Source organism: Lissotriton helveticus, chromosome 4_2, assembly GCF_964261635.1.
Source record: "Lissotriton helveticus chromosome 4_2, aLisHel1.1, whole genome shotgun sequence".
NCBI lineage: Eukaryota > Metazoa > Chordata > Amphibia > Caudata > Salamandridae > Lissotriton > Lissotriton helveticus.
The window spans coordinates 145,988,011-146,007,160 of record NC_136064.1 but is presented as its reverse complement, the minus strand read 5'-3'; positions in this window follow the sequence as shown (position 1 = coordinate 146,007,160).

Sequence of the window (19,150 nt, the reverse complement as noted above, 5' to 3'; positions counted from 1 at the left end):
TTAATTCCCTGTCATGACAAAGATCCAGCAGGGTTCCATAGAGAATTAAAAGACATGCTCCGTATGGGAGAATACACTTACCCAGATATCATTAAAATGTTAAAGGTCCTGTTACCCGCAGGGGTGTATGAAAAGTTAAAGGAAAAAGAATGGGAGGTGGGAGAGAAAAAGATCGATTGGGCAGCTCTAGAAGCTGAAGACAAGGCACGAGTACCAGGTACCGGTCTTGGAGATAAATGTAAAGATTTACCAGAATTATTGATTCAAGTTTTACCCAGATTATTGACAACTAGGAAAGAAGACTGGGATGCAATCTCAGCCTGTAAACAGAAGCAAGACGAGGATATTAGTGATTTTTATTCTAGATTTGAAAAATGTTTCAGTATCAACAGTGGTCTCAAGACAAGTAGTGAGTCATACCCTCATCTTTTCGTCACCAAATTAGTCGAGAATTCAAGTCCACAAATTAAAAACCGAGTTTTGAAAGTCGAAAGCACCTGGCAAGCTAATACTCCGTCCCAGATGCTCCAGATGCTCCAGTACCACCAGAATAGAATCAGGGAAGAGCAAGAACACGAGAGAAAACGTATGAAAGACACGAAAATGAAAGTGCTAGTTGCACAATCTGTTCCTCAAGACAGTCAGAAGAGGGGTCCGAATCAAGCCAGTCATCCTGCAGCTCCCGTTAAAGGGAACTGCAATTATTGTAAACAGCCAGGTCATTTTATAAACGAGTGTGCAGTTCTGAAACACAACATAGCTACTGGTAAGACTAAAGAAAGACCACGTCCGCCTAGACAAGAACAAGTTTCACAGATTCCTCAGCCACAGAATGCACAACAGACAGTTACAGTACCGCAGCCTATTGCTGCAACACAGCATGTTACATCGCAGATGTACCAGTATGCACAGTCTGAGTATCCAGAGTACCAGTCATATTCATGAAACAGCCTAGAGAGGGAGGTAGGCTTGCCTCTCATCGAGATACCTGTAGATCAAGAAGGTCCCTATGTTCACAGTCAAGTATTAGGGAAAGACAGAAAGTTTTTGATCGATACAGGGGCAAGTAGGACCACAATTAGTCATGCCGAAGTTCCAGGGGCTCCGCTCTCAGGCTCAAGAAATGTTTCCCTTGGATTTTCAGGAAAGCCAATAGTTAATGAAATATCTAAGCCAGTTACTCTAGAAGTAGGTCCATTGTCCCGCACTACTGATCTGTTACTTACTAAGTCATGTCCAGAAAATCTATTAGGTATTAAGACACTGAAAGAGTTAGGTGCAGTTATTTGCTGTTCCCCAGAGGGAATACGTCTGTTCCTACGTGACTTTAAGGGTCACTATGTGTTACGAGATTTTGATTCAAGATTGTCTAATGTTCCACAGCATTTATGGGCGCAAGGTCCAACTGATGTAGGTTACATGCAAATCACACCCCATCGTGTGACTCTCAAACCAGGTGTAGTGTTACCCCGAATCAGACAGTACAGATTGCCACCCGAGGCTGTAGCAGCCTTATCCAACATTATTGACGAGCTCATGGCTCAAGGAGTAGTTGTAGAAACTGACTCCAATGTATGCAATTCTCCGATCATTCCAGTCATGAAACGTACTGATCCAAATGCACCCCCAGTATATCGATTAGTGATTGATTTACGAGAGCTTAATAAATGTATCATTCCTCAGTACCCAGTTGTCCCAGATATTTCTTCCCTGTTAACTGTTATTGATTCCGAAGCCATGTTTTTCACTGTCATAGACCTCAAGAATGCATTTTTTAGTGTTCCAATTCATCCAGACAGCCAGTTTCTTTTCGGATTCTGTTTAAATGGAAGGAGCTATATGTTTACACGCGCTCCTCAAGGTTTCACGGAAAGTCCTAGTATTTACAGTCAAGCACTCAAGAGACAACTAGACAACATTCACATGCCAACTGACACTGCCCTGCTCCAGTATGTCGATGATCTACTGATCACAGCCCGTTCTGAACGTGCTTGCGAGCGAGCATCCCTTACAGTTTTGTATTTTCTAGCCGAGATGGGGCACAAGGTGTCACCTTCGAAGCTTCAATTCTGTGTCCAGCAAGTGGTATACTTAGGACACTTGCTGTCCAAGAGGGGTAGGCAGTTGACACCCGACCGTATCCAGTTAATAGCGAGTCTTCCCCAGCCCAGAACCCAGAAGGAGGTACGTGCTTTTATCGGCCTTACTTCTTATTGTAGACAATGGATTCCCCAGTATGCATTTCTAGCCAAGCCACTGATACAGTTAACGACACAGGAGACAGCCGTATCGACTGTCCTCCCTTGGACATCTGGACATACACTTAGTTTTAACGAGTTAAAGAAAGCTTTATGCCAAGCTCCAGTTCTAGCTACACCGAACTACAGTAAGCCTTTTACACTTTTCGTTACTGAACGGGAAGGTACAGCATTATCTGTTCTCACACAAGATCAAGCAGGTCAATACAAGCCCTGTGCTTATTTTTCGAGCACATTAGATCCAGTCGCCCAGGCGTTGCCTGCGTGCCTCAAGTCAGTTGCAGCCACAGCACTAGCTATCAGACAAAGTGATTCCATAGTTTTAGGACATTCCCTGACAGTACAAGTCCCACATTCAGTAGAAGTTCTTTTAAACCGAACACAAACTCAGCACTTGACAATTGCACGTTTAACAGGTTATGAATTGACACTGTTCCAGCCACACATAGAAATCAGACGCTGCAACGTTCTGAATCCTGCTACACTGTTACCATCAGTTAATTCAAATCTAGACCCACATGATTGTGTGGAAGTAGTTAACATTACGACGAAGCCAAGACAAGACCTGACAGACATTCCGTTACCAGATCCCGACCTGACACTTTATGTAGATGGTTCATGTATGAGAACTAGTACAGGAGAACTAGTCGCCGCGTATGCAGTGACTACTGATACTGAAGTTATTGAAACACACCGTATTGATACCCTGTCCGCTCAAGCAGCAGAGCTAGTCGCTCTGACACAAGCCTGTATACACGCCAAGAACCAGAAAGTTAATGTTTACACAGATTCACGTTACGCATTCGGAGTTGTACACGACTTCGGAGTGCTCTGGCAGGAGAGAGGTTTCATGACTTCTCACGGAACCAAGATTCAGCATGGTCTCCTTATTCAAGCCCTGTTAGATGCCATACATTTACCGACATCTATTGCTATCATGAAATGCAAAGCACATACGAAAGTCACTGACATTATTTCCCAAGGTAATGATCTAGCAGACCGTACAGCCAAGCTTACAGCACAGACTCCAGACATTCCAGTTAACATGACACATACTCCAGATCCGACTAAATGCATGACAGTTAAAGACCCTACTCAAGATGTCATAGATATCCAGTTACATGCTACCCCCGATGAAATCAAGAAATGGTCCGAACAAGGAGGGGTTCAGACAGATCAAGGATGGTTAACGAAGGGTAGAGCCACATGGTTTCTCCCCGATTCTATGGTTCAAGTCATTATCAATACCGCACATAGTCCAGCACATTTAGGAGAAAAAGCTATGTTAGACAGTATCCAGAACATTTGGTTCAACAAGCATTTACGAGCTGCAGCCAAGCAGAAAGTCCGTACCTGTATGATATGTTGTCAGTTTAATCCAGGTAAAAGTGTCCCGGTGGAACAAGGTGGTTTCCAGCCCCCTGACCACCCTTTTGAGGTCCTCCAGATGGATTATATTCAGATGGAGCGATGTCGAGGTTTCAAGTATGTCCTTGTAGTAGTATGCGCTTTGTCCAGGTGGACAGAAGCATATCCAGTCCCAGATTACACAGCCGCGACCACTGCCAAGCAGTTGGTTCGTGAATTTTTCCCTAGATACGGACTCCCTAGAGTCGTATATTCTGATAACGGTCAGCCATTCTCCTCAGAGTTAATGAAGCACGTTTCCCTGTTGTTAGGGTACCAGTGGAAGTTTCATTGTGTACGCCATCCAGAAGCAGCTGGACTAGTCGAAAGGCATAATCAGACTCTGAAAATCCGCATTGCAAAAGTCTGTAAGGACAAAGGTGTGGACTGGTTAATAGCTCTGCCAGTCGCTTTATTTTATATGCGTATGGTCGCACATTCCAGATCAGGTCTGTCCCCGTATGAGGTCGTATTCGGCCGCCCCCCTAACATGTGGGGTACTCCTAGACCCCGAAGTATTACCGATGTTTCATGTAATATGCTGACAGATTACCTAGCTTCCTTGATGTCTGCCCTCAACTCATGTCGTTCACAGGTTGCCGCCGCATTTCCAGACAATACCGAGGTGGCACCGCACGAGATCGTTCCAGGCTCCCTTGTGATGATCAGAAATTTCGACAGATCAAGTCCGCTGGAACCACGTTGGAAGGAGCCACGTCAGGTCCTCTTGACCACCCGAACTGCCGTCAAGTTGGAAGGCAGGAAGGGGTGGGTCCACCTTTCTCATGTAAAACTTTTCAAAGGATTGAAACCAGCGTCTAAAAACATTTTCCAGGATTCAAAGGACTGCCAGAACATTGTTTTAAAGGACTGTCCCGCACAAGACATTATTACAACCCCTCCCTTGTTAGAGAAAACTCTGCAACAGGAGTATAAGTTGAAGCTCAGGTCTAGTAAAATAAGTCAGTCAGTTTGATTGTATAAGTCCTCCCCTAGGTGAAACGGTTAAATTGTTTCTGACATGTATAAAATAGACCCCCATAGTGAGAGAGTCAGTCGAAGTTCACTTCAATGTATCGTTTTTCTGAGTTTCATATTATTTCTCAGCATAATGATTTCCTGCACCAGCTACGCACTTTTCCTGTGTTTTCCAGTTCCTCATGCAAATATGTCTGCTAATGCTACAGTAGAGCACACGTTTAGTGATCTGCCTCCTCACGAATATTCTTACCGCCTCGCTATGCGCAACAACACATTTATCCGTATGTTACATTATTCACACCAGACCAGCAATGCCACTAATTGTTGGGTGTGTGGTCGACTCCCCCCTTTCCAGACACCGAAGGGAGTTCTGCCACTTTTTCCTTATCCATTCTCACACAATGGTTCGTGTGGAGCATGGTCCACGTTAACGTCATCCTCAACAGATATGTCTTTTCTTAACAGTACATGTTTTCCAGACAAGCAAGGTCTCCCCCACAGAACAGGTTTAGATCTAGAAAATGAAGTTTATAATTTAGGTAATTATTCGTCGAATTTCATGGTCCTGAATGTTCAGTCTGATACTACTCCAGACTTACCTGCTATTTCAGTACTACCAGTCAAAGGCGAATTATGTGTCCGTAGTTATGGTTCTGTACACATAGGTCATAGTGAATGTACTACTGTTATCAAGTATAGTGACAGTGGGAAATCTATTTTCAAAGCTTCACGTCATTCTTATTTTATTTGTGGTCAAACTGCATATGTCCGTCTGCCCCTCGATTGGGAGGGAACCTGTTACATTGCCTTCCTACTGCCACCTGTTTTCCTAGCCCCACCTGACTATCATAGGAATTCCTTCCTAGTACATACCAGACACAAGAGAAATCTCCCGATTGTCGATTATACTGAAACTGCTGCAGAGCAATTCATTGATATTGATAAAGGTGTGTTCCCTTATTTAGGCACAGTTGTAAACAGTAAGCTAATCCGTAGGTTAACAAGAACCCTTGAAGCAGTAGTAGATGAGACTGCCTCCGCTCTAGGTAACTTAACCGAAGAACAATCTGCTATGAGATTTGTCGTTTTGCAAAATCGTCTCGTCCTTGACGTCATACTGGCCGATAGGGGCGGGGCCTGTAGAGTCATCGGATCCAGTTGTTGCATTTTTATTCCAAATAACGCGCCGTCTGTTTATTCAGCTATAACCAGACTCCATAAAATTGCCCATCTGTTACACCAAGATCCAGGCACCTGGACATGGTCCGGTTGGTTCTGGAATATAATTTCCGCATGGGGATGGAAAGTCCTGTCCTTTTTAGGTATTGCAGTAGCGATCATATTTAGCTGCTGCCTCTGTATACAATGTGGCCCTGCGATTTGCAGCATGTGTGCTACCTCTTGTATTCCTAGTCCCAAGCCCCGTTCTAAATCCCGTTCCAAGACAATTCGAGACGAGCAAATGATACTGTATGAAATGATAGATGGTATCATGAAAATTGATGTTTCCTGATGGAAACGTAGTGACAAGGAGGGAATGTGGAAAAGTAAATTTTGCCATGTTCTGTGTCCCTACGCTTCATCCATCATATGTTATGTGTGCATGACCAATATGCATATGTTATTCCCCATGCCTGATTAATGACGCAATTCCAGTTGTGTCCACCTCTAGTATGCTATTTTCCAGTCTTCGTGAATACTACGAATATTAGGCCTATGTAAAGTAATGTTGCCACGTTTCTTAGTGTGCACGTTATTCCATTATAAAATCCCCGTTTCCAGGCCTCAAAAGGGCCCGGACCACAGATTCAGCTCCTGTCTCCTGAAAGCCTCGCTGAGGAGCGATACAGCCCCCACCTGTATCCTCGACCCTTCACTTACTTCCTGCCTCGCAGTGCCCGGTGCAGCTTGGCTCTGCCTCTGAGTCTGCCAAAAGTATGTTATAGTTCCAGTTATCAGTTCAGTCCTCCTCCTCTGCATTTCTAAGCTACTGAACTGCATCAATAGTTTCCGTCATTGTCTAGCCTTCTCGTCTCCACGTTAGAGAAATACTGTATTTAATGGTCATTTAGTATTCTTCATCACGCACTACATGTAGAATAATGCATGGTCCAGTCTTAGAATCAAGTTAGCTTTTCCCCTCATGACTTCTAGTTTATATCAACATGTTCCCTAAACATCAGATACCAGATAGGGTTTAGGTACATGTCGCTCCGACCCTCCAGACTTTAGTCTCTGCTCCTAACACAGAGTTCATAGCCCCCAGCTTCTCCTAGTAACACGTCATTGCCAGTTTTCGCGCACCATTAGGTTAGAGGTCCCGGCTCCTTAGGTAGCCCCCTCCAAAGTTTCCGCCCATTCATGACATATTCTGTTACGTTTGCATCACATGTCTATGTATACTCCCAGTTACACCTCTTTTTACTGTTATCTCTCGCGACTGCTACGCGTCACGCCTTCTGCTCCACCCACTGCTATGCCTACTGCAATGTAATGCTATGTGTTTGCGCTATGTATATAAATCAATGTTTTGTTATTGAATGTTAGCGCGCTCATCCCAGACCCAGCCCCGGCAGCTGCCGGGCCTTATTGTCCTATTCCCATGCAGGTTGTCCTGATCCTGTCCTTATGCTGTAAATAAACCTGCAGAAACTCCTACTACCTCGAATCTTGACTCTTATTTTATTGAGCTATCTGTTATGCTATAAGTCTAGTCAAAAATAGGGTATTATTTATTTATTTACCACAGACTGAGCCCAGATCTCGAGGCCCTGTCTTGACCACTAAGGTAACTGCTGAATGATCTGACAGGTGTACTCCGACATGCAAGATCTGTTTCGCTCTCTCCAACAATCTTAAATCTATTAGAATATAGTCAATCCGTGATCTGTGGCGATATTTTTTATTATAATAGGTATAACCTAATACTTGATCTGACCTCTGTCTCCAAACATCACAAAACCAAACTGGTCCATCAATCCCTTAACCCTGTTTGACATTTTACTATTTACCTGCGCCCTATTGTTTAAAGTTCTATCCAGTTTATTATCCAATACGGTATTAAAGTCACCAGCAAGAATAATATTGCATGTAAGGCCTAGCATCTCCTTAGCTAGTTCATCTAAAGGCCCCACATCATCCTGATTTGGACCATAATACCCTCTAATATAGTACTCGAGGCCATTAATTTTTAATGGTTACAATCAACCATCTTCCCTTAGTGTCTGCCATCTCACCCTCAATAATACAATCTACCCCCTGCCTAACCAACAGTGCAATACCTTTGGTTACCAGTAATTGTGGAGTGTAAAAGACATGCTTCAGCCATCACTGTGATCCAATATATTTCTTACTCTCCTCCCCTGTTAAGTGGGTCTCCTGCAAAATCATGATGTGTGCTGGGAGATCTCTCAGATACTTCATAATCATATCCCTCCTGGACTTCACTCTTAGGCCGTTCTCATTCCACAAAATCAGAGTCAACTCTGCTGTACTACCCCCCATCATCCCAAATCCCCACAAAACTCAATAACACCCTGGTGCGAAAATAGCTCATGAGAACAATTTTAAATTTTTTCTTCCCCACACCCAACTCCCTCCCCTCTCCTGCCCCCACCTCCCTTCCCTTTTCCCCCACTCCCCCCTCCCTGGAAAACGCAACCAGCTTCCTAAGGCCCTATCGAGGCCCTTCGAGTGCCTGTTATGGGTGATGATGGCGTTTCCCCTCAACAGTTAACCTTGTTCACAACAATAACCCTCCACACGCCTAATAATGAAAACCAGCTCACCTCGAGCCTTTTTCTGTTACACATTCCCAGCCTGGCATTGGTCCAAAAAAGCATCAACATCCTCTACAAACCTAAAAGTGTGCATTTTATTCTTCCACATAACTTTTAGAAAAGCCGGAAAATTCAGTTGTACACTAGCTCCCATACTTCTTAATGGCTCGATCCTGTTGCCCAGCTCCCACTGCCTATTTGCCGTTACCACTGAAAGATCTGACCTGACCTCGACTCTAGCGTTATCAACCAGCAAAGCGCCCTTCTTCAGAGCAGCAGCCAGAAGCTTTTCCTTAAGGCTGTATGTCAAAAAATTGATCAAAATCCTTCTGGGTTTGAGCGATTTGGATTCGGTCTGAAGGGGTCACGATGTATCCTCTGAATATCAAGAGAAATCTCCTCCTCAGTTTCCTCTAACTGCAACTCTGTTTTTAATAAATGAACAATGTAGCCTTTTATGTTACCTCCTTCTTTCCCCTCTGGTAATTTCAACATTTTTAAATTATTTCTCCGTTGCATATTCTCCAATCTTTCCAGCCGCTCTTCTTGTGCCCTCTCCCTAAATCTGACCTCGTCCAATTCTTTGCTATTTTCCTCTACCTTGTCTGTGATCTCCTTAACCTCTAATTCAAGTGTCTCAGTACGCTTGGTCAGGTCATCAAACTTGGCTTCCAGCAGTCCACATAGCTCCCTGATCCCCTCCTGATTCGCCTTTGACTCCTCAAAACCCTTATGTACATCCAAATCTAGTTTCCTTAGGAGGGCAATAACCGTACTGTCCAAGTTTTCAACCTCCGGTGGGGTCTCACTACCCCCTCCCTCACCTCCGCCACCCGGTGGTTCTGCCAAGGGGGAATCACTTTCACCTAAGCTTGTGGGTTGGACAGTGACCTCCTTTTCCTCGTCCTGCTCCACGTCTATTGCATCTTGATTATCTTGATTTGCATCCTCCATCTCTAACACCTGGTATCTGTTCGGGCTTAGATGATCTACCCAATCTTTCAAGCTAATTTCTACCCCAGATGCCTTCAACCCACTACCTGCTTCTGGTGTTTCCCCATTCGACTGTTCTTCCTTCCGGTATCCACTTTTATTTAATCTAGCACTGTCTGGGATAGAATCCTTCGATAGTATTAAAGTTTCGGGCAATGGTTTGAAATACGCATTCAAAGAGGGGTTAATTAGTAGTTTTTTGCATAGTATGCCTGCATTATTGTTTTGTCTAGTGTGCTTTTTAGTGTTGTTTCCACAGTTTGAGCCTGGATGACCTCTACAAGTTTTTTTTTGATTAACCTGTTTTACCTCCCCTGAAGTTTTTCCTGCGCTTCTCAAAGCATACCCTGTAGCCTCTTTGTTTTCCTCCCTCTTAGCTTGAACTAAGCCCTTTTTCTTATCACTTGCACTGTATTGGGAGACCTTTGACCGTGCCCCCCCCTGACCCCCACCTCTTTTATTCTCTTCACCCACCCCAGAAGGACTCGCTTTAGAGATGGGTTGTAACTGCAGAGTTTGGGCTTCTCCTACCTCTGCCTTCCATTCTCCCTTTGTGCTCCCAGCTCCATGACCGATTGCCCCTCCCGCGCTGTACTGCAGTCTGGCTGCTGCTCTCCTGCCTCTCCCTTCCTCGGCAGCCGCTCTATTCCAACGTTCTCCTCCCGCCAAATGCTCCGCCGGCGGCTCCGTAGGAGGCTCCTCCTCCACTCCCCTCTGCCCGGATGGTCGCTCACCGTTTCATGCCGCCATACACTGCCTGCGACTGCCGCCTGCGATTACAAAACGCTACCCGTGGACGATTTTAGAAACATGAATCCTCCGAGATCAGGTAAGAAGCATTTTCCTCAGCTGGGCATCCCTGTATTAAACGCGTAGAAGGCTTCCCGTTACGAAAACGCCACTCCTCCCTCACCGGCACTCGCGACCGACTACCTTGCTGGCCACCATGTTTTCCCCTCTCCCCTAACTGCCATGGATTGCACACATGTTCAACTGGCACCCCCAGCAGCAACTTCATACCTGCACAAAGACAGGAAGCACACCTACTCTGTCAACGTCCAGGCCATTGTGAACCACGAGGGAATCTTCACCAATGTGCTGGCAAAATACCCAGGGAGTGCGCATGATGCCTATATCTTCAGGCACTCCATCATCAATGAGCATGTCAGGAATGGTTGATATGGGAATGGCCTACTTGATGGTAAGCACATGAAAGAATCTACTAGCACTAAAAAATGTATGACAAAATGGTCATCTTTGTGTCTGTCGATAAGGATAGGTCATATGTGTGAGGGGTTTGCATCAAACATGCACCATGCATTATGATACCTATGTAATTAAAACCCCAAAGTCACACATATTAAACCACACAAAGTGGCTTTCAATAGCGTAAAGGATATTGAGCAATGCAACACTGGGCAACATGCAGTTTACCATCACTGTGTGCAAGAGAGATGTTCCCTGGACGATGTGGGGGAAACTCCTATGGTTCATGAGGGATGTCATGTATCCCACACTAGGAAAGCTTCAAAATATGACAATCAATTGGTCTTCACAGGTGATGTGTGACAAGGAAAAACAAATGAGGTCATCCAAGTCACTCCTGCTTCCTATGTGTGCTGCATTCTGTGGCACACATACATAAATGATCAGGGCCTTGATTGAGGTTGTGGCTTCTCTGCTCCAAGTCTACTCTGGTGTGATCCTGCCACAAAACCTGCCACTTATACGGAGCAGGCTCAATGCTGGTGGACCCCACCGAGCCCCCACCTGTGACAGTTCTCTCTGTTTCCTTTACTTTCCTCCCAAACCCAGAGCTTGTTAATGGATTGTATCTGGTATCCCCCAAGCCCCCACCCATGACTGCTCTTTCTGTTCTGTCCTCTTTCTTTTACCAGTCCTGGTACCCTTGGATGAGGGGCAGCATCTGAGGATCAAATAGAACAAGACTGATTGTTCCCCGGGGTGGATACAGGAACCCATTGGGGGATTTTTGAGATTCCATTTTGAAGACTCTATCCTCTCTTCTTCCCTCGTTTAACGTAGAAACAGAAAGAGGACTATACTTCAGTGCACCAGAAGAAAACAAAAGAACAAAAAAACATAGAAAGAGGACTACCTAGCCCCTCTATGAGACTCTAAAAAGAAGAACACCCCCTGCCCTCGTGAGCTACAGCCCCCTCCTACAGAGACCAGTTGACATGGAAACGGAGAGAGGACTTCCCAAGCCTCTTGGGATCAGGAAACCTCCTTTCCACTGTGTTTACCCTTCTTAGTCATCCATCCATTGCACCAAATTCTGTGAACCTAAATATTAGCCAGCCCCCATTAGATACAACTGTAAAAATATATTCATAAAAACATTTACGTGTGTTTATTCAGACACATGTCCTGTAATCCAGAGTAACCAAGGCGTCCACTGACTTATGTCATTTCTCTCCACTTCAATCAACAGGGGCCCACATTTTGGGGGACAAAATGAACAAAACAGCATCCATCCCATATGTATTTATCCAACCAGTCAAAATCACCATGCCTGCCTCCACAGTACCCTACTTTCCTATGTCACACCAGTTGAAACTATTTGCACCGAACTCTTTCTCCATCTCCTACCTCTCACTTGCCGTTTAAAAAAACCTCAAACACAATCTGATCAAACAACATCTTGAAACACTCATAACAGGTCTTTATTACAACCCTTCCAAGGGTCAGGAGAAAACCAATCTCATCTTCTACACTACCTACCCGTGAAATGAAATACCAACCTCAATAACTGCCTATGCATTAGCAAAACCCTTAATAAACCACACCGCCATATACTGACAATATCTACCTCCCCCATTTTCAAAGGCAAGCAGACCCTTACAATCCATAGAAATGGAATTGTAATGATTCAAGTCAAAGATGTCAACCTATGTTCCTTCTAATCCATATTCCCCACACTCTGCAAGGCTCTCTCCCTCATACGCAACCCCCCTCAACCACAACCCCCTACACAGAAGCCATCCAGCAAGAGGACATCCATACAAGTCTCCCTCGAGTTCACAAACCTTCCCTCATCACCAGCAACATTCCACCCACCCAGATCATAAACTATTCATCCCAGAACACTGACTGCACAGTTAGAACTATCAGACCGGATCCTAAAACCAACGTCAATCCACCTACTCAACCCAGATATTATCCCACTACCCCACCCCTCAACTAAACACCCTCACCTTTCATCCACCCATGTCACTAGAGAAACTGACAAACAGCACCCACACACAACAGGCACAATGTATCCTCTTCCCCTCCAAACTGTTGACTGACTCAGTGCCATGACCACAAAAAGCACCCTCTGAAACAGCCCCCAGCAGAGAAATTATGCACACACCCCATGCTCACCAACTCTCTGACCTGTTCCCTGTATACCTTGAATACTGCACACCCAACAAATCACAGCCACATACCTCCATTCCCACCTCCTCTAACCAAATAACCACACTAGACCTAAAGAGAAGACTAAGTCTTATGGAAAATCAGGTCGAGAAAGTGATCCTTGGTATCAACAAAATCCTAATGACCCTCAAAACCTCCCCCGTCTATGTTTACTGATCACTCCTCTCCCCCTCTGGCAATACCAGACCTCCATTTCAGCCTTCGAAAACTCAGCTAAATAGCTGGATTACTACTCTTTTAAACAAACAAGCTCACAGACTGATTAGATCTAACCCTAGGATGTCACACAGAGAAGCAATAGAGCTGGCCAAAAAATATCACATGATGCCAATCAGGAAAAAAAAGAACCTACTCCAAGATCTAGGTGATTGCTGGTATCAGGAGAAACCCCAGCCACCCAGGAAAATGGCCAGATCGCCAGCACAACTCTCTGATGTCCCCAGGGCACCCACCTCCTAGAAATATAACAGAAACTCTAGTAATATCAACTGCCTACTTATAAACTGCAAATCTGCCTCCAAGCATGCAACCGAACTGGCAGAAGCACTCCTTAACCATGACATGAATATTGCATTCATTACAGAAACTTGGCTTAATGAATCATCCTACCCAATCCTCGACCTACAACTCACTCCTGTGCTCTTAATAATCAATAAAGACAAAATGGATCAGCCTTGCAGTGGCTTAGCCATTATCCACAAACATACCATCACAATGGTTGAAACTGTCTTCTCCACTTATAGCACTTTTGAATATCTCACCACTACTATACAAATGAAAAATAATAAAACAAGAAATTGCCACCTCCTCTACCACCCTCCTGGCAGCACTCGCTCCTTCCATGAACACCTATCAGACCTGTAACACACAGCTCACCCTCAGATGCAAACAACATACTCCTACGTGACTTCAACCTCCATTGGAATGATGAGAAAAACACACTAATCCAATCTTTAAACAAACTCTTACTTGAGTACAACCGTTTCCAACACTGCAAAGAATAAACCCACCACAGAGGCTCAACCCTTGATACCAATATAGCCCAGAAGAAGGCGATAACCATCAATAAATTCCTCCCAGTCGACTGGTCGTATCCCCGCGTCATCCTGTTCCACTTAAATCTAGAAGAGCCATACCCCATCAAAACTAAGAAATCCCTCCAGTGAACCGGAAACTAAAGCTAGGTTCCTCTGGCTGATCTGGTAAAAGAAATGATCTCTAGCCTTTCCCCAAAGACAGACAACCTCTCAACGAATGAACTGACAACCCACTTTAACTCTATGATGTTAGCCGTCCCAAACCAAGTAGCCCCTCTGAAATTAAAAAGGATTAGAGACACCCCTTTGAGATCCTGGTTTAACAAAGACCTCAGCACAGAAATAAGGCAACTCAGAACTGCAGAAAAACTCTGGCAAGTGAATCCATCCTTAATTAACCTTCACCAACTCAGAGCAGAACGCAGAACATATAAAAATCACATCATCAAAGAAAAGGCAGCCTTTCTCCGCCGCGCCCTTGACAACACAATACATCATCCAAAAAACCTTTTCAACATCATAAAAAACAGACTTCCAAACCACCCACTAAAGTCCCTCAGAGCTCCATAGAACGCTGTGATCAATTCGATAAATTATTTGATAAGAAAATCACAATGAGCGAGTCCTCTCTTGAATACCTCACACAAGCATCTACCGTAATCACCCTCCATACCATAGATGAAAATAAACCCCACCCTGCTCTCCTCTGACTCCCAAGTAGGGATCGCATACTGAGAAAAATGAGGGCAACCAAATCCTAGGCTCCCACGCTACCCTTAATTGATGGAAATCATTTAACCCACTCACAGACATAAACATCTCTAAACTAATGGTGAATTCAAAGCCCTCCTCCCACTTTGCAGAACCACTTCCGGCAAAAAATCTCAATCACGTAATTACCCCCATCTGGAGGATGATAATAAACAGCTCCCTAAGCACAAGGGTCATGCCAGACTGTCTAAAGCTTTGCCAAGACTTTCCACTTCTAAAAAACAGGTTTAGACCCTGAGGACCTCAACACCTTCAGGCCAATCTCAAACCAGCCCTTCCTGGCCAGAATCCTGGAGAAATGTGTCCTACTCCGACTCAACCAGCACCTAAAAATTTACAATCTCCTGGATTCTCTCCAATCAAGCTTCAGAAAGGTCTGTAGCACAGAAACAGCCCTACTATATAAAATATATGGATGTCGGCCTTTGCTGCCTGCTCATCCTCCGAGGCCTATCTGCGGCCTTCGACATGGTGGGCCTTCTTAACATCCTTAAACAATGGATTGGAGCGGACGGCTCGGTGCTGAAATGGTTCACATCTTTTTTTTCACAACCGCTCTAAACAAATCAAAATAAACAATGCAACCTCAGACCCCTCTATTTTAACCAGAGGTGTTCCACAGTGCTCAGTCCTCTCACCTACTCTCTTCAATATCTACATGGAGCCCCTCCCTACCATAATCAAACAAGACAACATCCCCTTCCACCTCTATGCAGATGACATCCAGCTCTACCAGGAAGTATCCTCCCCAGAAGACATAAGCCGTCTAAACAATGCTCTAACATGAATCCAAAACTGGCTATCACATAACCACTTAAAACTCAACCAAGATAAGACAGAAATTATTCTCCCCTCAAACGACGGACAAACCCACCAGGTCCAAGAATAAATAAAGCTTATGAACTCCCTAAACTATGACCTCACCCTGGCCAGCTCTGCCAAATCACTGGGACCCTAACCTGAACATGAGCTCACACATTAAGACTACCGCAAGGAGTGCCAACTACAAATGAACACTACATAACAAAATCAAGCCCTTCCTCCCGCCTAATGATCTCAAAACCACAACGCACACCTTGGTTCTATCCAGACTAGACTACTGGAACGCTACCCTCACAGGCATAGCAAAATCCCACCTAGCAAGGATGGTCACCGGAGCTAAAAGACACAATCACTTCCCCCCCTCCTTGAAAGATCTCAAGTGGCTCCCAATTGAAGATCGTTACCACTTTAAAATTGCCTGTCTCACCCACAAAGTCATTCACACTGGTAACACAGTCTACCTGGAAGCCAAGCTCAGGAAGGCAAGTCAGGCTAGAAACCTGAGGAGCACCACCAACCAACTTTTCATTCTCCAACAAGGCATATTCAAAGAGCCCTGGCTGGCTAATTTTTGGTCCATGCTCCCAAAATCTGGAAGTCCTCAGCAGCAGATCTCAGAACCAACCCCTCCTTCATGACCTTCAAGAGAAAACTAAAGGATCTGCTCCTCGCTCGGCACCTTTAACCTTTTGAACAATACCTCGTATCTTCAATATAGGAACTCGGGTCCTGCTACCGCTATATAAAACTCTCTAAAAAAATAAATAAGGGCTCTGAGGGTTCATAGTGTGAAGGTAGGTGAACCCTCCTTCACAAAGATATTCCCACATGCAATGCAGGCAACCAAGAACCATGGTGCAAGGCACCACATTGTGTGTCAGTGAGGGCAGAAATGTGAGGAAAGTGCGTTATGGCCTAAATAATGTGCACTACTGCCCTTTCTTAATAACACGATAGAGTGTGGACATATGACTTGCTTCACAGCACAGTTCCACTTTCCAAAATATCTAGACCATGTTTTCATATACACATAGTGGGAATAATCCACTGCAATGTGGAGACACTGATGTCCCACATTGACGTGCACTTACTAATTTGTCAATGGCAGTAGCGACAGAAAGTTGATCATCACAAATGTTTTATTTCACTCTGTGTGGATGGATGGAAACACATCAACTGCACTGGGTAACAAGCCACACATGAAACCATGTGATGTGACAGGCAAGCCAACATGAGGATGAAGGCAACACAAAGGAATAGATTGAGATCAGTGTCTCCTCGATGGCGTGCCTACTCTTAGCATCAGTCAAAGTGCAACAAGGTCTGTGGTGGGAGAACAAGTATTATGGAAATGAACAAGTGTGTCACACTTGTCACTGTACCTATATCTTGACCAAAAATACTGGATTAGTAGAGGATGAAGTAAATGACAAGGCTATTTTGTTCAAGTATGGATTTACCTTGAAAAAAACTAAGACAAGAGGCATTTGGAAAAATAGGAACAGTTGGTTTAATCAAACACTACGGCCAGGAGTGCAGCGTACAGCAACATATCAGCAACATATCTGAGGACTGACTCAATGTACAATCTATTTTTATACATTTGTTGAAGCATCATAAAACAATTTATGAATCCTTCTTTTCAAGGTAGAATATGGGTCTTGTCATGAAGGCATAAATTACACCCATCTGATGACAAATACAGGTGTGTCTCAACTTTGCAATGGCACAATGCTGGCCAATGGGTAACATGTCCAGATTTCTGGCATGGGGAGTGTGTGATCACTGTGTGTGTAGTGTATAGTGTATCCTGATTGGGTGAATGTTCCTAACGTCATGTGGCATTAAACTTTATGGTGTTTTGGGAACACATGCCCCAATGCCATGAGCATTTTATTGGGGGTCAAGCTCCTCGGACCATTGTGGTGTTGCTGCCTATCTATGGGACTACTACTGTTCATGCATGTGTCCTGCTGGTTATGTGTCACCCCACCTGAAATCTATACAGCTAAAGCCTCAGGCCTAGGGCACAGGGTCTGCTTGACAATCGATTTCTGACTCAGGGTTGATGGAGAGGTCATATAGGGGATTTTGATGACAGTGATTCAATTTCTATTTTGCATAGGCTTCCGTCATTTTGTTCATCGATATAAGTATGCCATGTTAGTGTAGGCCCCAGACGTAGGTAAATGTCAATACTGGATAACACTACAACCAGATACTGGTCAATCCCAACAACATCATGGACATGTCAGGGGGAGATTGCAATACTCACCTCTTATGGTGTTAAAGATCATCCTAGTATGTACCATTCTCCATAACATCTGTTTCGTGCCCTGCAAATATCCTGTGTGAGGCAGACCAACAGCAGAGGTTGAGGATGAGGATGGAGGAGAGATACAAAATACAGTGGCTGAGTGTTGGCAATGCCACACCCACATTGTGCAGAATTTGTTCTCTTAAAGTAATTGTACTTTGATGGGCAGAATGTCTGAGCATAATAGGAAAGTCCAAAATGGAAGTAAATGTTTGAATCCATTATTTGTGTTGGCGTTTTTGTTACAGTCCCAGTAAACATCAACTCGCCCACATCTCATCAAATAGAAGTAGGCCTCAAAATGTAAGATCAGGCAAGCCACATTTGCTATTCCAATTTAATCTTTACCCTCCACTTGCACTTGAGCAGCCAAGAGCTAAACAGCTATTAGTCTTGCTGTGTTGTTCAGAAGTTAAGAATACAACAAATAGCACTCAGTGAATTTAAGAACACAAACCAACAACAACCATACCGGAGAAAAACCTAACCTTCTAGTGTGTCTTACCAATATGTTACCATCCAGAATGACAGCATTTTGTTGTAAGGGATGGATCACGACTCCAATAGGGCATGGGTTCATTGGAGATACAATCAGAGATTATGAGTGACAGCTGTCATGGACAAAGGCCTAGCGTCAAGCGAACATTTAGTAGCTGTCACTTGTAAAGAACATGCATGTGTGGATTACCACAAAACACAGCACATGCAAACTGTTTCCTGGCTACATTGTAACATATAGCACATCATGCTACAGTAGATAAAGGTCACATTCGCCATGCATCGATCAGCAGTGCACTGAGGAATAAAGGCCTACAAATAAACAATATGAGTAGAGGACATTGTACAGTGGGTAGATAGCCAGAACAGTGCCACATTGGATCGGTTACAGACAAACATCTGAACACTTGAAGAATGCTGAGAAGTCAAGAGTGGGATTACACATGGATCCAAAGGCAGACAAAGCTGTATGTGCATACACACAAACTCATTGCACAGGGTCAGATGGAGGGATTGTGAAATGAACTTTCCCATGCATGGCAAAAGTGGTGTACCTCCGACCTGAGTGTGCAAGTGCATAGTTCAATGCATCACAAATCTTGCATCAACTCAAAGGTGAAATGCCAGCTGAATGTGTGCCATTACATAGGCCTGTGCCAGGGATTGCAGAGTCTTTGGTCCAGGAGGCACACAAAGGCATGCCTTCAGAGTGGATGTACTGTTACTAACATTGACAGGAGTAAGACAGTGATCATATGTGAATGGCTGCATCATGATAAGATAATCTGACTATTTAACCCTGTTTTCCTGCAGTGAGGACGAATGGCTGACTCATCTATTCAAAAG